Source organism: Triturus cristatus, chromosome 1_1 (assembly GCF_964204655.1).
Source record: "Triturus cristatus chromosome 1_1, aTriCri1.1, whole genome shotgun sequence".
NCBI classification, from domain to species: Eukaryota; Metazoa; Chordata; class Amphibia; order Caudata; family Salamandridae; genus Triturus; species Triturus cristatus.
The window spans coordinates 263,451,507-263,476,673 of NC_140579.1; positions in this window are offsets into that span (position 1 = coordinate 263,451,507).

The window sequence follows — 25,167 nt, forward strand, 5'->3', positions numbered from 1 at the left end:
CAACCCGACTCATGCCCCCCCTGACCCCTGGTTATAGACCCCCGGCCACCATGTCCTGATGTTCCGATGGTCGACCCAGGGCCCCTGCGAAACCTAGAGCTTAGACGCGCCATGCCCGGCCAAGGGAGAGGGAACCCCCCAAGCAAGACAGGGAGGAGTAGTCTCTGTCACACCTCTGACCTCCCCTCAATGGAGGGTTTCGATCACCCTCCGGGCCCCCAGGGAGCTGGCTCCCCACATGCTGGGTGTCTGGAGTTCCTCCCGGCCCCACTTGAAAGGATCAAAGAGCCGAGCAGCAGGAATCCCAACATGCCGACCCCAGACACCAAGACCCCTCTCTGTGAGGACGCTGGACTTCAAAGGGAGGAAGGCGTATAACAGAGGGAGCTGAGGGGACTGGGCCAGAGAAGACCTGGAACTACGAGAGCCCTGCGGACCTGGTCGCGGCTCAACGAAACCCAATAGAAGGACGCTACCTGATCCTTGGAAACCACCTGAGCCCTGCTGACGCCGTCGCGGCTCCCGAGAACACAAAGAACACCGGAGCCCTGCTGAGAGACTCGCGGCTCACCCCGACCCTAAGACCATTGGAGCCCTGCAGAGAGACTCGCGGCTCCCACCACCTCAAGACCGGCGGAGCCTGCAGAGTGAATCATGGCTCCCCGAAGATCACCCGATCGACAGTTCCTTCCCACCAGAGCCCTGCAGACGTGGTCGCGGCTCGAGAATACCCTGGTCCGGCTGGACCTGAGACTGTACCGTGTCCCCCGGCTCGAGGATTGAGAGCTGTGCGAAGGATACTCGGCATTGACTCTGAACCTAGAACTGTCCTGCTACCCCAACCCCCCTGTGAAGGACTTACCAAGCTTGTTGTATCGATCAAAGACTACCTTGCGGATCATAAAGGTCCAAAGAATCTTAGATAAAGATCTCCGTCTACTGAAACCTACTGTGTGGAGTCTCTTTGTCAAGTAGTGCAAGCTCAGCATGTGCGATCCTAAAGTACGAGACCTGTTCCTGAAAGGGCCTCACCGCCGGTGCTCGGCCTGGTTCTGGGAGAGGTGGGTCACGGGGTGGTCAGGAACGTGTTCTGTAACCCCCCTGGGATCGCCCCTTCCAACACCCACACACACATAACCACACACACAACCACACACACACACATGCACAACAACACACACACACACAAAACCACACACAAAACCACACACACAACCACACACAACTACAACCACACCCAACCACACCCACAACCACACACACAAGCACAACCACACCCAATCACACCCTCAACCACACACTCACACAACCACACACACACACAACCACAAACACATAACCACACACACAACCACACACACACAACTTCACACACAACCACAACCACACACACAACACACACAACCACACACAATCACAAACACACACACAACCACACACATACCACCACACACAACCACACACACACACAAAACCACACACACAACCCCACACACAACCATACACACCCAACCACACACACAACCACACACACACAGAACCACACACACAACCATACACACACAACCACAACCACACACACAGCCACACACACAACCACACCCAACCACACATCCGCACACATGCATAACCACACCCATAACTGCACCCACACACAACCAAAACCACACTACAACTGCACCCACACACAACCACAACCACACACACAACCACAACCACACACGCAACCACACACACAACCTTACACACAACCACACACAACCATAACCATACACACAACCACACACACAAAACCACACCCAACTACATAAACAAAACCAGACACACAATCACACACACAACCACACACAACACACACAACCCCAACCACACACACACACACACACACACACACAACCACACAACCACAACCACACACACAACCACACACACAACCACATCTACACACAAAACCACACACAACCACACACACATGCAACCACAACAACTCACACAACCACACACACACAACCACACACACAACCACACACAACCACACACACAACTGCACACACAATCACACATACATCCACCCACAACCACACACACAACTACACACAACCACAAACACATCCACACATAACCACACACACAACCACACACAACCAAAAACAACCACACACACAACCACATACACAACCACACACACAACTACACACAACCACAAACATACACAACCACACACACAACACACACAACCATACACACACACAACCACACACACAAACACACACACAACCACACACACACTACCACACACACAACCATAGACACAACCACAACCACACACACAACCATACACACACACAAAACCACACACACAACCACACACACAACCATACCCACAACCACACACACACACAACCACAACCACAACCACACACACAACCACACACACAACCACATCCACACACACACAACCTCAACCACACACTTATACAACCACAACCACTCACACAACCACACACACACACACAACTACACACACAACCACACACACAATCACACATACAACCACCCATAACCACACACACACAACCACACACACAACCACAAACACATCCACACACAACCACACACACAACCACAAACACAGCCACACACACAACCACACACACAACTACACATAACCACACATACACAACCACATGCACACAACCACACAACCACAACCACACACAACCACACACACAACCACAATCACACACACAACCACACACACAGAACCACACACACAACCGACACACACAACCACACACATAACCACACACAACCACACACACAATCACATATACAACCACCCACAACCACACACACAACTACACACACAACCACAAACACATCCACACATAACCACACACACAACCACACACAACCACACACACAACCACACACACAACCACACACAACTACACACAACCACACATACACAACCACACACACAACACACGCAACCACATATACACGACCACCCACACAACCACACACACATACACATACACACACAACCACACACAACTACACACAACCAAACAAACACACAACCACACACACAACCACACACACAACACACACAACCACTTACACAAACACACAACCACACACACTACCACACACACACACACAACCACACACACAACCACACACACTCAACCACATACACAACCACACACACAACCACACATACAACCACCCACAACCACACACACCATCAACCACACCCACACAACCACACACACAATCACGCACACACAACCATAACCACACACATACAACCACTCATACAACCACACACACACAACCACACACACACAACCACACAAACAACCACATAACCACACACACAATCACATACACAACCACACACAACCACACATACAATCACACATACAACCACCCACAACCACATACACAACCACAAGCACATCCACACACAACCACACACACAACCACACACACAGCCACACACACAACCACACACACACAACCACACACACACTCACAACCACACCTGTACCTAAAACCACACCCACACACAACCACAACCACACACACAACCACGCACCACCACACATACAACCACAAACACAATCACACATACAACCACCCACAACCACATACACAACCACAAGCACATCCACACACAACCACACACACAACCACACACACAGCCACACACACAACCACACACACATAACCACACACACACACAACCACACACACACAGCCACACACACAGAACCAGACACAGAACCATACCCAACCACACATCTACCCACACACCAATGACTGCACCCGCATCCACAACCGCACCCACACCCACACCCACACACACACACACAGAACCACACACACAACCACACACACACAACCACAACCACACACACAGCCACCCACACGACCACACCCAACCACACATCCACACACATGCATAACCATACCCATAACTGCACCCACACACAACCACAACCACAACCACACCCACAACTGCACCCACACACAACCACAAACAAAACCACAACCACACACGCAACCACACACACAACCACACACACAACCACATACACAACCACACACAACCACAACCATACACACAACCACACACACACACACACAACCACACCCAACTGCATACACACAACCAGACACACAACCACACACACAACCACAAACAACACACACAACCCCAACCACACACACACACACACACAACCACACAACCACAACCACACACACAACCACAACCACACACACAAAACCACATACAACCACAATAACTCACACAACCACACACACACACAACCACACACACACAACCACACACAACCACACACACAACCACACACACAACCACACACACAAGCACACACAACCACACACACAAGCACACACAAACACACATACAACCACCCACAACCACACACACAACTACACACAACCACAAACACATCCACACACAACCACATGCACAACCACACACAACCACATACAACCACACACACAACCACACACACAACTACACACAACCACACACATACAGAACCACACACACAACACACACAACCATAGACACACACAACCACACACACAACGACACACACACAACCGCACACACACACTACCACACATACACAACCACACACACACAACCATACACACAACCACAACCATACACACCCACAAAAACACACACACAACCCCACACACAGCCATACCCACAACCACACACACACAACCACAACCACATACACAACCACACACACACACAACCACAACCACACACACACAACCATACACTTATACAACCACAATCACTCACACAACCACACACACACACAACCACACACACAGAACAACACACAACCACACAAACAACCACACAACCACACCCAACCACACACACAACCATACACAAAACCACACCCACACAACCACACACACAACCACACACACACCCACAACAACACATAAAACCACACACAACCACACACATACAACCACAACTCAAACAACCACACACACACACATCAACCACACACACAGAACCACACATACAACCACACACACAACCACACACACAACCACACACAACCACACACACAATCACATATACAACCACCCACAACCATACACACAACTACACACACACACAACCACACACACAACACACACAACCACACATACACACACAACCACACACACAACCACACACACAAACACACAACCACACACACACACAACCACACACACAACACACACAACCACACACACACACAACCACACACACAAATACACACACACACTATCACACGCACACACAACCACACACAGAACCACACACACTCAACCACATCCACAACCACAACCACACACACAACCACACCCACAACCAAACACAACCACACACACACACACAACCACACCCACACAATTACACACACACAACCACAACCACACACACACAACCACACACACATACAACCACTCACACAACCACACACACAGAACAACACAAACAACCACACAACCACACACACAACCACATACACAACCACACACAACCACACACACAACCACACACACAACCACAAGCACATCCACACACAACCACACACACAACCACACACACAGCCACAATCACACACACAATCTCACTCACAACCACAACCACACAAACAACCACACACACACACAACCACACACTCAACCACACACACAACCACACACACACAGCCACACACACAATCACAACCACACCTGCACCCACAACCGCACCCACACACAACCACACACACAACCACACAAAACAACCACACACACACATAACCACACACACACACACAACCACACACACAGCCACACACACAGAACCACACACAGAACCACACCCAACCACACATGCACCCGCATCCACAACCGCACCCACACCCACTGTGGAACCCAGCCTCGTGGCGTGGGCCTCCCTGACCATTGGCACCCCAACCCGACTCATGCCCCCCCAGACCCCTGGTATAGACCCCCGGCCACCATGTCCTGATGTTCCGATGGCCGACCCAGGGCCCCAGCGAAACCTAGACCTTAGACGTGCCATGGCCGGCCAAGGGAGAGGGAACCCCCCAAGCAAGACAGGGAGGAGTAGTCTCTGTCACACCTCTGACCTCCCCTCAATGGAGGGTTTCGATCGCCCTCTGGGCCCCCAGGGAGCTGGCTCCCCGCATGCTGGGTGTCTGGAGTCCCTCCCGGCCCTACTTGAAAGGATCAAAGAGCCGAGCGGCAGGAAATCCCAACATGCCGCCCCCAGACGCCAAGACCCCTCTCTGTGAGGGCGCCGGACTTCAAAGGGAGGAAGGCGTATAACAGAGGGAACTGAGGGGACTGGGCCAGAGAAGACCTGGAACTACGAGAGCCCTGCAGACCTGTTCGCGGCTCAACGAAACCCGATAGAAGGAGGCTACCTGATCCTTGGAAACCACCTGAGACCTGCTGATGCCGTCGCGGCTGCCGAGAACACTAAGAACACCGGAGCCCTGCTGAGAGACTCGCGGCTCCCCCCGACCCTAAGACCATCGGAGCCCTGCAGAGAGACTCGCGGCTCCCACCACCTCAAGACCAGCGGAGCCTGCCAAGTGAATCGCGGCTCCCCAAGATCACCCGATCGACAGTTCCTTCCCACCAGAGCCCTGCAGACGTGGTCGCGGCTCGAGAATACCCTGGTCCGGCTGGACCTGAGACTAGCTTGAGGATTGAGAGCTGTGCGAAGGATACTCAGCATTGACTCTGAACCTAGAACCGTCCCGCTACCCCAACCCCCCTGTGAAGGACTTACCAAGCTTGTTGTATCGATCAAAGACTACCTTGCGGATCATAAAGGTCCAAAGAATCTTAAATAAAGATCTCCGTCTACTGAAACCTACTGTGTGGTGTCTCTTTGTCAAGTAGTGCAAGCTCAGCGTGTGCGATCCTAAAGTACGAGACCCCTTCTTGAAAGGGCCTCACTGCCGGTGCACGGCCTGGTTCTGGGAGAGGTGGGTCACGGGGTGGTCAGGAACGTGTTCTGTAACCCTCTGGGATCGCCCCTTCCAACACCCACACACACACAACCACACACACACACAACCACACACACAGAAACACACACACACAACCACACCCACACTATCACACACACACAACCACACACACAACCACACACACTCAACCACATACACAACCACAACCACACACACAACCACACCCACAACCACCCACAACCACACACACACACACAACCACACCCACACAACCACACCCACACAACCACACACACACAACCACACACACATACAACCACTCACACAACCACACACACAGAACCACACACACAGAACCACACAAACAACCACACAACCACACACACAACCACATACACAACCCCACACAACCACATATACAACCACACACACAATCACACATACAACCACCCACAACCACACACACAACCACACACACAACCACAAGCACATCCACACACAACCACACACACACAACCACACACACAGCCACAACCACACACACAACCTCACTCACAACCACAACCACACACACAACCACACACACACAACCACACACTCAACCACACACACAACCACACACACACAACCACACACACACTAACAACCACACCTGCACCCACAACCACACCCACACACAACCACAACCACACACCCAACCACACAAAACAACCACACACACACATAACCACACACACACACACACACAACCACACACACACAGCCACACACACAGAACCACACACAGAACCACACCCAACCACACATGCACCCGCACCCACAACCGCACCCACACCTACTGTGGGACCCGGCCTCATGGCGTGGGCCTCCCTGACCATTAGCACCCCAACCCGACTCATGCCCCCCCTGACCCCTGGTTATAGACCCCCGGCCACCATGTCCTAATGTTCCGATGGTCGACCCAGGGCCCCAGCGAAACCTAGAGCTTAGACGCGCCATGCCCGGCCAAGGGAGAGGGAACCCCCCAAGCAAGACAGGGAGGAGTAGTCTCTGTCACACCTCTGACCTCCCCTCAATGGAGGGTTTCGATCACCCTCCGGGCCCCCAGGGAGCTGGCTCCCCACATGCTGGGTATCTGGAGTTCCTCCCGGCCCCACTTGAAAGGATCAAAGAGCCGAGCAGCAGGAAATCCCAACATGCCGACCCCAGACACCAAGACCCCTCTCTGTGAGGACGCTGGACTTCAAAGGGAGGAAGGCGTATAACAGAGGGAGCTGAGGGGACTGGGCCAGAGAAGACCTGGAACTACGAGAGCCCTGCGGACCTGTTCGCGGCTCAACGAAACCCGATAGAAGGAGGCTACCTGATCCTTGGAAACCACCTGAGACCTGCTGATGCCGTCGCGGCTGCCGAGAACACTAAGAACACCGGAGCCCTGCTGAGAGACTCGCGGCTCCCCCCGACCCTAAGACCATCGGAGCCCTGCAGAGAGACTCGCGGCTCCCACCACCTCAAGACCAGCGGAGCCTGCCAAGTGAATCGCGGCTCCCCGAAGATCACCCGATCGACAGTTCCTTCCCACCAGAGCCCTGCAGACGTGGTCGCGGCTCGAGAATACCCTGGTCCGGCTGGACCTGAGACTAGCTCGAGGATTGAGAGCTGTGCGAAGGATACTCAGCATTGACTCTGAACCTAGAACCGTCCCGCTACCCCAACCCCCCTGTGAAGGACTTACCAAGCTTGTTGTATCGATCAAAGACTACCTTGCGGATCATAAAGGTCCAAAGAATCTTAAATAAAGATCTCCGTCTACTGAAACCTACTGTGTGGTGTCTCTTTGTCAAGTAGTGCAAGCTCAGCGTGTGCGATCCTAAAGTACGAGACCCCTTCTTGAAAGGGCCTCACTGCCGGTGCACGGCCTGGTTCTGGGAGAGGTGGGTCACGGGGTGGTCAGGAACGTGTTCTGTAACCCCCTGGGATCGCCCCTTCCAACACCCACACACACACAACCACACACACACACAACCACACACACAGAAATACACACACACAACCACACCCACACTATCACACACACACAACCACACACACAACCACACACACTCAACCACATACACAACCACAACCACACACACAACCACACCCACAACCACCCACAACCATACACACACACACAACCACACCCACACAACCACACACACACAACCACACACATACAACCACACACACATACAACCACTCACACAACCACACACACAGAACCACACACACAGAACCACACAAACAACCACACAACCACACACACAACCACATACACAACCACACACAACCACATATACAACCACACACACAATCACACATACAACCACCCACAACCACACACACAACCACACACACAACCACAAGCACATCCACACACAACCACACACACACAACCACACACACAGCCACAACCACACATACAACCTCACTCACAACCACAACCACACACACAACCACACACACACAACCACACACTCAACCACACACACAACCACACACACACTAACAACCACACCTGCACCCACAACCACACCCACACACAACCACAACCACCACCCAACCACACAAAACAACCACACACACACATAACCACACACACACAACCACACACACACAGCCACACACACAGAACCACACACAGAACCACACCCAACCACACATGCACCCGCACCCACAACCACACCCACACCTACTGTGGGACCCGGCCTCATGGCGTGGGCCTCCCTGACCATTAGCACCCCAACCCGATTCATGCCCCCCCTGACCCCTGGTTATAGACCCCCGGCCACCATGTCCTGATGTTCCGATGGTCGACCCAGGGCCCCAGCGAAACCTAGAGCTTAGACGCGCCATGCCCGGCCAAGGGAGAGGGAACCCCCCGAGCAAGACAGGGAGGAGTAGTCTCTGTCACACCTCTGACCTCCCCTCAATGGAGGGTTTCGATCACCCTCCGGGCCCCCAGGGAGCTGGCTCCCCACATGCTGGGTGTCTGGAGTTCCTCCCGGCCCCACTTGAAAGTATCAAAGAGCCGAGCAGCAGGAATCCCAACATGCCGACCCCAGACACCAAGACCCCTCTCTGTGAGGACGCTGGACTTCAAAGGGAGGAAGGCGTATAACAGAGGGAGCTGAGGGGACTGGGCCAGAGAAGACCTGGAACTACGAGAGCCCTGCGGACCTGGTCGCGGCTCAACGAAACCCAATAGAAGGACGCTACCTGATCCTTGGAAACCACCTGAGCCCTGCTGACGCCGTCGCGGCTCCCGAGAACACAAAGAACACCGGAGCCCTGCTGAGAGACTCGCGGCTCACCCCGACCCTAAGACCATTGGAGCCCTGCAGAGAGACTCGCGGCTCCCACCACCTCAAGACCGGCGGAGCCTGCAGAGTGAATCGTGGCTCCCCGAAGATCACCCGATCGACAGTTCCTTCCCACCAGAGCCCTGCAGACGTGGTCGCGGCTCGAGAGTACCCTGGTCCGGCTGGACCTGAGACTGTACCGTGTCCCCCGGCTCGAGGATTGAGAGCTGTGCGAAGGATACTCGGCATTGACTCTGAACCTAGAACTGTCCCGCTACCCCAACCCCCCTGTGAAGGACTTACCAAGCTTGTTGTATCGATCAAAGACTACCTTGCGGATCATAAAGGTCCAAAGAATCTTAGATAAAGATCTCCGTCTACTGAAACCTACTGTGTGGAGTCTCTTTGTCAAGTAGTGCAAGCTCAGCATGTGCGATCCTAAAGTACGAGACCCCTTCCTGAAAGGGCCTCACCGCCGCTGCTCGGCCTGGTTCTGGGAGAGGTGGGTCACGGGGTGGTCAGGAACGTGTTCTGTAACCCCCCTGGGATCGCCCCTTCCAACACCCACACACACATAACCACACACACAACCACACACACACACATGCACAACAACACACACACACACAAAACCACACACAAAACCACACACACAACCACACACAACTACAACCACACCCAACCACACCCACAACCACACACACAAGCACAACCACACCCAATCACACCCTCAACCACACACTCACACAACCACACACACACACAACCACAAACACATAACCACACACACACAACCTCACACACAACCACACACACACAACTTCACACACAACCACAACCACACACACAACACACACAACCACACACAATCACAAACACACACACAACCACACACATACCACCACACACAACCACACACACACACAACCACACACACACAACCACACACACAACCACAACCACACACACAACCACACATACAACCACACACACAACCACACACAACCACACCAAACCACACACAACCACACACACACAAAACCACATACAACCACACACACAACCACAACCACACCCACAACCACACACACAACCACACACACAACCACACCCAACCACACACACAACCACACACACAACCACACCCACACACACAACCACAAAACCACACCCACAACCACACACACAACCACAACCACACACACACACAGCCATACACACAGCCACAACCACACACACAACCACACACACACAACCACAACCACACACACAACCACACACACAACCACAACCACACACACAACCACACACACAACCATATACACACATAACCACATACACAACCATACACACAACCACACACACACAACCACACACAATCACACACACCTACAAACACACACAACCACACAACCACAAACACAACCACACACACAACCAAACCCAAGCACGCATCCACACACACACCCACAACCACACCCGCACCCACAACTGCACCCACACAGAACCACAAACACACAGAACTACAACCAGACACACAACCACACACACAACCACACACACAACCACACACACAACCACACACAACCACACACACAAACACACACACACAACCACACACACACAACCACTCACACAACCACACACTCAAGCACACACACAACCACAACCACACATACAACCACACACACAACCACACACAACCACACATACAAAACCACACACACAACCACACACACAACCATACCCACAACCACACACACACAACCAAACACACACATACAGCCACTCACACAACCACACACACACAACCACACACACACTCACAACCACACCTGCACCCATAACTGCACCCACACACAACCACACACACAACCACACACACACATAACAACACACACAACCTCACACATAACCACACACACAACCTCACACACAACCACAACCACACACACAACACACACAACCACACACAATCACAAACACACATACAACCACACACACAACCACACACATACCACCACACACAACCACAGACACACAACCTCACACACAACCACAACCACACACACAACCACACATACAACCACACACACAACCACACACAACCATACCAAACCACACACAACCACACCCAACCACACACACAAAACCACATACAACCACACACACAACCACAACCACACCCACAACCACACACACACAACCACACACAACCACACACACAACCACACACACAACCACACATACAACCACACACACAACCACACACAACCATACCAAACCACACACAACCACACCCAACCACACACACAAAACCACATACAACCACACACACAACCACAACCGCACCCACAACCACACACAACCACAACCACACACACACACAGCCATACACACAGCCACAACCACACACACAACCACACACACACAACCACAACCACACACACAACCACACAACCACAACCACACACACAACCACACACACAACCATATACACACATAACCACATACACAACCACACACACAACCACACACACACAACCACACACAACCACACACAAACACACACAACCACACAACCACAAACACAACCACACACACAACCAAACCCAAGCACACATCCACACACACACCCACAACCACACCCGCACCCACAACTGCACCCACACATAACCACAACCTCACAGAACCACAACCAGATACACAACCACACACACAACCACACACACAACCACACACACAACCACACACACACAACCACACACAACCATACACACAAACACACAACCACACACACAACCACTCACACAACCACACAATCAACCACACACACAACCACACACACAACCACACACAACCACACACACACAACCACACACAACCATACCCACAACCACACACACACACAACCACACACACACATACAACCACTCACACAACCACACAAACACACAACCACGCACACAGAACCACACTCACATTCACAACCACACCTGTGCCCATAACTGCACCCACACACAACCACACACACAACCACACAAACAACCACACACACATAACCACAGACGCACAACCACACACACACAGCCACACACACAGAACCACACAAACAACCATACAACCACACACACAACCACATACACAGCCACACACAAACCACACATACAACCACACACAACCACACACACAACCACACATACAACCACAAGCACATCGACACACAACCACACACACAGCCACAACCACACACACAACTTCACTCACAACCAGAACCACACACACAACCACATATACAACCACACATACAACCACACACAACCACACACTCAACCACACAGACAACCACACACACACAACCACACACACACTCACAACCACACCTGTACCCACAACCACACCCACACACAACCACAACCACACACACAACCACACAAACAACCACACACACATAACCACACACACACAACAACACACACACAGCCACACACACAGAACCACACACAGAACCACACCAAACTACACATCTACCCACACACCCATGACCGCACCCGCATCCACAATCGCACCCACAACCATACACAAACAACCACACACACAACCACACACACAACCACAAACACACACACACAAAACCACACACACACAAAACCACACACACAACCACACACACACACACAACCACACACAACCACAACCACACACACAAGCACACACACAAAACCACACACAACCACACCCAACCACACATCCACTCACACACCCACAACCACACCTGCACCCACAACCGCACCCACACACAACCACAACCACACACACAACCACACACAACCACAACCACACACAGCCACACACACAAGCAGACACACAACCACACACACTACACACACACACAACCATACCCATAACCACACACACAAGCACAACCACACCCAACCACACCCACAACCACACACACAAGCACAGCTACACACAACCACACCCACAACCACACACACACACAACCACAACCACACACACACACACAACCACACACACAACCACACACATACAACCACACACACTACCACACACAACCTCGCACACAACCACACACACAACACACACAACCACACACAATCCCACACACACACAACCACACACACAACCACACCAAACCATACACAACCACACACAACCACAGCCACACCCACAACAACACACACAACCACACACAACCACACACACAACCACCCACATAACAACATCCACATAACCACAACCACACACACAGAACCACACACACACCCACAACCACACACAAAACCACACACACATACAACCACAACAACTCACACAACCACACACACAGAACCACACACAATCACACACACAACCACACACACAACGACACACAACCACACACACAATCACACATACAACCACCCACAACCACACACACAACTATACACAACCACAAACACATCCACACACAACCACACACACAACCACACACACAACCACACACACAACTACACACAACCACACACATACACAACCACACACAACACACACAGCCATACACACACACAACCACACATATAACAAAACACACAAACACACACACAACCACACACACACACTATCACACACACAACCACACACACACAACCACAACCACACACACACACACAAAACCACACACACAACCACACACACAACCATACCCACAACCACACACACACAACCACAACCACACACTCACAACCACACACACACAACCACAACCACACACTTATACAACTACAACCATTCACACAACCATACACACACAACCACACACACAGAACCACACATAACCACACACACAACCACACACACAACCACACACACAACCACACACAACCACACACACAATCACACATACAACCACCCACAACCACACACACAACAACAAACACATCCACACACAACCACACACACAACCACAAACACAACCACACACACAACCACACACAATTACACACAACCACACACACACAACCACACACACACAACCACACACACAACCACACAAACACAACCACACACACAACCGCACGCACAACCACAACCACATACAAAACCACACACAACCACACACTCATACAACCACACCAACTCACACAATCACACACACACACAACCATACACAGAACCACACACACACACAACCACACACAACTACACACAACCACACACACAACACACACAACCACACACACACAACCACACACACAAACACACACACACACAACCACACATACACAACCACAACCACACACACGCACAACCACAACCACACACACATACAACCACTCACACAACCACACATACACAACCACACACACAGAACCACACAAACAACCACATAACCACATACACAACCACATATACAACTGCACACAACCACACATACAACCACACACGCAATCACACATACAACCACCCGCAACCACACACACAACCACACACACAACCACACGCACATCTACACACAACCACACACACAACCACACACACAGCCACAACCATACACACAACCTCACTCACAACCACAACCACACACACCACACACACACACACAACCACACACTCAGCCACACACACAACCACACACACACAACCACACACACACACTCACAACCACACCTGCACCCACAACCGTACCCACACACAACCACAACCACACACACAACCCCACAAACAACCACACACACACATAACCACACACACACACAACCACACACACACAGCCACACACACAGAACCACACACAGAACCACACCCAACCACACATCCACCCACACACCCATGACTGCACCTGCATCCACAACTGCACCCACACCCACACACACACAACCACACACACAACCACACACACACACACGCACAACCACACACACACAAAACCACACACACAACCACACACACACAACCAAACACAACCACAACCACACACACAACCACAACCACACACAATCACAACCACACACAGCCACACACACAAGCAGACACACAACCACACACACAACTACACACACACACAACCACACCCATAACCACACACACAAGCACAACCACTCCCACAGAGATAGTGTGTTATCATAGAGATGTTCAAGTCCCCACAGAGATGGTGTGTTATTATAGTGATGTTCAAGTCCCCACAAAGGTAGTGTTTTATTACAGTGTTGTTCAAGTCCCCACAAAGATAGTGTGTTATTATAGCAATGTTTAAGTCCCCACAGAGATAGTGCATGAAGGTGATTGTGTTTAAGTCCTCATTAAAATAGGGCCCGATCCACAAAGGTAAACTTAGACAAAAAGTCTAACTTTACTACTTTTCAGTATTCATGAAGGTAAATTTAGACCAAAAGTCTAACTTTACTACTTTTCAATATTCACAAAACCCCATGAAGAGAATGTGAAGCTGATGATGTTCAAGTCGAAGCAAACACAAGGAGATGATGGACGACAGAGTGGTGAAACCTTTCAGTCACCCACCCCCAGTCACATATCTGGGTTAAATCCATCATCGTTCTTTAGCTCAATTCGCCACCCCACTTCAGACCCAGCTATATCCAAATCAGTCTTGACCCTGTGCCTCATGGGAAAAGTCCAGACCGAACTGCCAAGCCAGGTCTTCCTTGGACCGGAAACATGCATCCTGGGACCGATTCTGGTGTAACAACTCCTCATCAGCCAAGTTAGCTTGAATCCAATGGCAAAATAAACAAGGGACCCACATCTGGGTCCCAACTTAGGGCGAACAAAGCAAACACAAGGAGATGATGGACTGAGTGCTAAAACGTTTGAGTCACTCACCCCCAGTCACAGATCTGGTTGAATCCATCATCGTTCTTTAGCTCACTTCACCACGCCAGTTGAGACCCAGCTATATGCAAATCAGTCTTGACCCTGTGCCTCATGGCACCCCTGGTGCTTCAAGTCGAAACAGAGCTTGCGTTTAATTACAGGAATGCTCAAGTCACCACAGAGATAGTAAGTTTTTATAGTGATGTTCAAGTCCCCACAAAGATATTGTTTTATTGTAGTTTTTTCAAGCCCACACAAAGATAGTGTGTTATTATAGCGATGTTTAGGTCCCCACAGAGATAGTACATGAAGATGATTGTGTTTAGTCTTCATTAAAATAGGGCCACATTCACAAAGGTAAACTTAGACAAAAAATCTAACTTTTTTACTTTTAAGTTTCAACAATGTAAACTTTGACCAAAAGTCTAACTTAACTACTTTTCAGTATTCACAAAGCCCCATACAGAGAATGCAAAGCTGATGATGCTCAAACCAAAACAGAGCTTGCGTACATTACAGGAATGTTCAAATCCCCACAGAGATGGTGTGTGACTATAGTATTACCACAGTCACCAAAGAGAATGTGTGTGATTATAGACATGCCCAGGTCCCCACAGAGATAGTGTGTGATTATAGACAGGCCCAGGTCCACACAGAGATAGTGTGTGATTATAAACGGGCGTGATTATAGTGATGTTGTGGTCCCCACAGAGATGGTGTGTGACTATAATATTACCACGGTTGCCAAAAGAGAATGTGTGTGATTAAAGCCTTAACCACGGCGGCAATTCCACCATGGTGCGGGGCATTCTATTGTGTGGGCGGGGCCGCGTCGGCCAACGGACATGTGCAGCACTTCAAAGGTAGTACTCGCGACAGCCGTTTGCCGTTGGGCACAAGGAAAGGGTTATAGACATGCCAAGGTCCCCACACAGAGATAGAGTATAATTAAGGACATGCCCAGGTCCTCACAGAGATAGTGTGTCATTATAGACATGCCCAGGTCCCCACAGAGATAGTGTGTGATTAATGGGATGCACAGGGATAGCACACACAGATAGTGCATGATTATAGTCGTGTACAAGTCCCCACAGTGATATTGTGTGATTGCAGTCATATTCAAATCTCCACAGTGATGTGTGTAATGAAAGGTATGTTGAAGAACCCATACAGATCCTATAAGTCTGGTAGCTTATTAAATTAATGAATCCACTTGAGGAATATGTGTTTGAGAACTCTCTCACATGAATCCTGGTTCTACTACTCAGACTTTATTCCTTCCAAGGTCTATACAATAAGCACTATTGACTTGGATAACAAAAACATATGGTATTCAGCAACAAGATACCCTCAGGTGTGAATGTGCACTTTATATACGCACATGAGATGATATGGTGTAATAATAGTGGTACTCAAGCCACCACTAGAGATAGACTGGAATTATCCCATATCTATGAATCCCACTTCAAATGCAGCATTAACTGATTTAAACTGTGTTCATCCAGGAAGGTTCAAACTTCCTTAAAAATCCAAGTCTCTAAGTTCTCATTTTCTTTTCTAGCCCCCATCTTATCAACTCTAGTCTCCATTAAGAAGACAAAACTGTATTTCTGATTGCAATAAACTCCCCAAACTGATTCGTTCTGACACTTTAGGATTATCACTATAAAGAAATTGATTTAAGAACTGGCACGTCTATCATTTTTGTCTCTATAATTCAAGAATGAAATGGTCCTCTCTTCACAAAGCTCTTCTTTCTCTCAAAATATTCCTTCTACTTGCTCTTGGGGCTCTTTCTAGCTAATCAGGCTCCCACTCTATAAATACCTGTATCTATATATATATATATATATATATATATATATATATATATATATATATATATATATATATATATATTTATATTTATATGCCCTCACAAATGCTGCCTTTGAATTAAATTGAATAATTCCAGAGATTTGAGTGCTGGTTCATTCTTCTTGTGAGAAGTGGGATTTTTTCGATTGTTAGAGGTGTGATGTGGCATCGCATCAAACCAGCACCACTGGCGATTAGGAAGCACTCCAGAATCCACAAAACCGAGGTTGCAATATATATATTACCTACTGGCGGTCGCCAGTAGGTAGTTATAGTTAGGACCCTGTTTCCATAGGAAATCCGCAACATTCTATTTTGAATCCTCGCGAATATTTCAAAATAGGTGGGGCGCTACGCTCCGCTCCTACCCTGAAAGTCTCGGGGGGATTCGTCAAGCGGGGGCTGAGATAAAAGGGGGGTCCCAAAACACGTTTTTCCCATGCATTTTTCCATAGGACCTTTAGACACAGCTACAGCCCGAACGGCTGAACAGAATTACTAGAAATTTGGCAGAGAGGTAGTCCTCAGGTCAAGGAAGTGCCTTTTGTAGGTTTGGTGTAAATCTGTTCAGTAGATTCTGAGAAAATAGCCTTTAAATCAATATATATATCTGAGCCAGCTTACGGTGCGCTTACGGTGCGCTTACCGTACGCGTACGGTGGCGTGCGCGAGTGCGATTCTGATTGGCTCTTAGATCTTAGTAAACATTCGAATCGGTCGAAACCAGGAAGCGGCGGCCGCCATTTCGTGTGTTTCACTCAGAAAAAAAAGAGTGATATCTTGAAAAGGGGGCAAGGAGGAGAGTTACAGACCCCCTAACATTTGTAAGGGGGTCAAAGAAGGACAGAAAAGTACAAAGAAAACATTTATTGATTTTAAAAAAAATCGCGGGGTACGCGTACGGTAAGCTCAACGTACGCGTACGGTAGAAAAAAAATAAAATAAAAGAAATGAAATGCAGATTTAAGAGTTTAGATATTAGGGGGCTCTAAAAAGAGCCGTTGTGTTTATGAAGTGATTTTTTAGTGGTACCTACAAGTAAGTACCGATGCAGAGTCTAAGGTTCAAGAGGAAGACTCTGTTCCCTTCATCATTGAAGTGCACACCATCTCCTCTATAAATGTCTTGCATGTCGTAACGCAAGTTGTTGTGGTAAATGGAACCCATACCATAGTCACGGAGGAAAGCAGAAACAGATTTGTTGACGTGCTTTCTTGCTTTGTCAATCTGCAGACAGAAATGATTGGACCAGTTCCATTTTTGCCTTTGGCATATGTTAGAAAACACAAAGGCAGTTTTAGGGAAAAGTGAAAACAGTTGTGCAAAGGTGTCCTTCATAAGCATTTCCAGACCTACCCCAGTCAAAGTGCCTAGGTCATTGCCACCACAGTGCACTATTATGAGGTCAGGGTGTTGGATTTGCATGAAGGATTTCACCAATGGCATCAATTGGTGCCACTTTAACCCTCTCTGACCAATCCATTTAATGTCTACATTTGGCAAAGCAAGGTCTCTCACCATATCTGTTTTCTCTGCATACTTTTCACTCCAGAAGACATAGCTGTGCCCTACAATCCACACTGTGAACATCTTCAAAGGAGAACTGGATGCACTCAGGAGGTGTAATTCAGTAGAATGGTAAAAAGAAATGAAAGACAGTTTGGAAATGGAGGCATACATATTTTTTTCATAAAAAAAAAAACTGATTGGCTGTTTCATACCATTCTAGAATAAAAACTAGGCTGTATGTGTAAATTAATAGAAGCCTGTTTTGTATTGGTACAGAAAAATGTGTTACCAAAGAACAGTACTATGGATTTGCTGTTAGGTTTGAAAAGTCAAGCACTCTTGCTCTGTGGAATTGAAACATTGTTTGGTGAACTTCTGACCTAACTCCACACAGCAGTGTTCCATGAGCTGTTGCTATGGTAGCAGGCAGAAGTCAAGTTGGGGGAAGGGTACTAGGCAGAAATCAAGTTGGGGGAAGGGTACTTTTGGAAAAGGGTTGGTTTTCAACCAATAGAAATGTGTGATTACATTTGAAAAAAAGGGGGAAGCACTGAGATTTGAAATTAACATGTATCTGTGTGGAAAAAGAGAGGGAAAGTTTGCCATTATCTGGTTCTGCTGAGAGGAGAGAGGTGTAAAGAACAGAGATCCTGGCTCTGATAATCTGCTGTTTGAGTGCCACATTTCTTTCACAGCTAACTAATTTTAAAGGTGAGTTTAGAGTTTGAGAGGGGGTGTATATGGTAAATTAAGAAATGAATAATAGAAATGGAATTCCTTTTGTTGAAGTTGTGTTTATTATTTTCTGTTTTGGGAGAAATTTAAATGTGAGGAACATGTAAAATAATATGGACTATGTTTTCACGATAAATTAAGGTGTACTGGTAAAAATAAAGAATACTTTAAGGGTTTGAGGTTGGACTCAGTAATGCAAATACATACAGCATCAGTAAGGCTGGTTGCCCTTGCTGGAGTGTAGGCAGTCACCCAGGTTACACATGGTGCTGGTCTGAAAAAGCAGTTTGGACATGTGCTTTTTTTAAGAATCTAAAAAGTGGATTCATAATGTGTCAGTCTGTAAAAGTGTTTATCACTTGCCAAAAAAAAGAGTAGTAAGTGTGCTTTCAAATTGGCAAAGAAATTTCGTTTTGTGACTAATGTGAAAACATGACTCTGTGTGCAAATAGGAATTACAGGCAGAGATTTATTGCGTATTGCTCTGGTGATTTCACAGTTGCATTAGATGGAAAGGGGGAGCCATTTTTTGGTGCAGAAGCAGACTCTTAGCACACACCCAGCTGCTTACCCTGTGGAATCATGCACAGTATTCACAAGCGAGTGGGGTTTGAGGTTTCAGTCAGTAATGCAAATACATTCAGCATCACTAAGGCTGGTTGCCCTTGCTGGAGTGTAGTCAGTTACCCAGGTTACACATGGTGCTGGTCTGAAAAAGCAGTTTGGACATGTGCTTTTTTAAGAATCTGAAAAGTGGATTCAAAATGTGACAGACTGTAAAAGTGTTTATCACTTGCCAAAAAAAAGAGTAGTAAGTGTGCTTTCAAAATGGCAAAGAAATTTCGTTTTGTGACTAATGTGAAAACATGACTCTGTGTGCATATAGGAATTACAGGCAGAGATTTATTGCGTATTGCTCTGGTGATTTCACAGTTGCATTAGATGGAAAGGGGGAGCCATTTTTTGGTGCAGAAGCAGACTCTTAGCACACACCCAGCTGCTTACCCTGTGGAATCATGCACAGTATTCACAAGCGAGTGGGGTTTGAGGTTTCAGTCAGTAATGCAAATACATTCAGCATCACTAAGGCTGGTTGCCCTTGCTGGAGTGTAGTCAGTTACCCAGGTTACACATGGTGCTGGTCTGAAAAAGCAGTTTGGACATGTGCTTTTTTAAGAATCTGAAAAGTGGATTCAAAATGTGACAGACTGTAAAAGTGTTTATCACTTGCCAAAAAAAAGAGTAGTAAGTGTGCTTTCAAAATGGCAAAGAAATTTCGTTTTGTGACTAATGTGAAAACATGACTCTGTGTGCATATAGGAATTACAGGCAGAGATTTATTGCGTATTGCTCTGGTGATTTCACAGTTGCATCAGATGGAAAGGGGGAGCCATTTTTTGGTGCAGAAGCAGACTCTTAGCACACACCCAGCTGCTTACCCTGTGGAATCATGCACAGTATTCACAAGCGAGTGGGGTTTGAGGTTTCAGTCAGTAATGCAAATACATTCAGCATCACTAAGGCTGGTTGCCCTTGCTGGAGTGTAGTCAGTCACCCAGGTTACACATGGTGCTGGTCTGAAAAAAGCAGTTTGGACATGTGCTTTTTTAAGAATCTGAAAAGTGGATTCATAATGTGTCAGTCTGTAAAAGTGTTTATCACTTGCCAAAAAAAAGAGTAGTAAGTGTGCTTTCAAATTGGCAAAGAAATTTCGTTTTGTGACTAATGTGAAAACATGACTCTGTGTGCAAATAGGAATTACAGGCAGAGATTTATTGCGTATTGCTCTGGTGATTTCACAGTTGCATTAGATGGAAAGGGGGAGCCATTTTTTGGTGCAGAAGCAGACTCTTAGCACACACCCAGCTGCTTACCCTGTGGAATCATGCACAGTATTCACAAACGAGTGGGGTTTGAGGTTTCAGTCAGTAATGCAAATACATTCAGCATCACTAAGGCTGGTTGCCCTTGCTGGAGTGTAGTCAGTCACCCAGGTTACACATGGTGCTGGTCTGAAAAAGCAGTTTGGACATGTGCTTTTTTAAGAATCTGAAAAGTGGATTCAAAATGTGACAGACTGTAAAAGTGTTTATCACTTGCCAAAAAAAAGAGTAGTAAGTGTGCTTTCAAAATGGCAAAGAAATTTCGTTTTGTGACTAATGTGAAAACATGACTCTGTGTGCATATAGGAATTACAGGCAGAGATTTATTGCGTATTGCTCTGGTGATTTCACAGTTGCATTAGATGGAAAGGGGGAGCCATTTTTTGGTGCAGAAGCAGACTCTTAGCACACACCCAGCTGCTTACCCTGTGGAATCATGCACAGTATTCACAAGCGAGTGGGGTTTGAGGTTTCAGTCAGTAATGCAAATACATTCAGCATCACTAAGGCTGGTTGCCCTTGCTGGAGTGTAGTCAGTTACCCAGGTTACACATGGTGCTGGTCTGAAAAAGCAGTTTGGACATGTGTTTTTTTAAGAATCTGAAAAGTGGATTCAAAATGTGACAGACTGTAAAAGTGTTTATCACTTGCCAAAAAAAAGAGTAGTAAGTGTGCTTTCAAAATGGCAAAGAAATTTCGTTTTGTGACTAATGTGAAAACATGACTCTGTGTGCATATAGGAATTACAGGCAGAGATTTATTGCGTATTGCTCTGGTGATTTCACAGTTGCATTAGATGGAAAGGGGGAGCCATTTTTTGGTGCAGAAGCAGACTCTTAGCACACACCCAGCTGCTTACCCTGTGGAATCATGCACAGTATTCACAAGCGAGTGGGGTTTGAGGTTTCAGTCAGTAATGCAAATACATTCAGCATCACTAAGGCTGGTTGCCCTTGCTGGAGTGTAGTCAGTCACCCAGGTTACACATGGTGCTGGTCTGAAAAAGCAGTTTGGACATGTGCTTTTTTAAGAATCTGAAAAGTGGATTCAAAATGTGACAGACTGTAAAAGTATTTATCACTTGCCAAAAAAAAGAGTAGTAAGTGTGCTTTCAAAATGGCAAAGAAATTTCGTTTTGTGACTAATGTGAAAACATGACTCTGTGTGCATATAGGAATTACAGGCAGAGATTTATTGCGTATTGCTCTGGTGATTTCACAGTTGCATTAGATGGAAAGGGGGAGCCATTTTTTGGTGCAGAAGCAGACTCTTAGCACACACCCAGCTGCTTACCCTGTGGAATCATGCACAGTATTCACAAGCGAGTGGGGTTTGAGGTTTCAGTCAGTAATGCAAATACATTCAGCATCACTAAGGCTGGTTGCCCTTGCTGGAGTGTAGTCAGTTACCCAGGTTACACATGGTGCTGGTCTGAAAAAGCAGTTTGGAGATGTGCTTTTTTAAGAATCTGAAAAGTGGATTCAAAATGTGACAGACTGTAAAAGTGTTTATCACTTGCCAAAAAAAAGAGTAGTAAGTGTGCTTTCAAAATGGCAAAGAAATTTCGTTTTGTTACTAATGTGAAAACATGACTCTGTGTGCATATAGGAATTACAGGCAGAGATTTATTGCGTATTGCTCTGGTGATTTCACAGTTGCATTAGATGGAAAGGGGGAGCCCTTTTTGGTGCAGAAGCAGACTCTTAGCACACACCCAGCTGCTTACCCTGTGGAATCATGCACAGTATTCACAAGCGAGTGGGGTTTGAGGTTTCAGTCAGTAATGCAAATACATTCAGCATCACTAAGGCTGGTTGCCCTTGCTGGAGTGTAGTCAGTTACCCAGGTTACACATGGTGCTGGTCTGAAAAAGCAGTTTGGACATGTGCTTTTTTAAGAATCTGAAAAGTGGATTCAAAATGTGACAGACTGTAAAAGTGTTTATCACTTGCCAAAAAA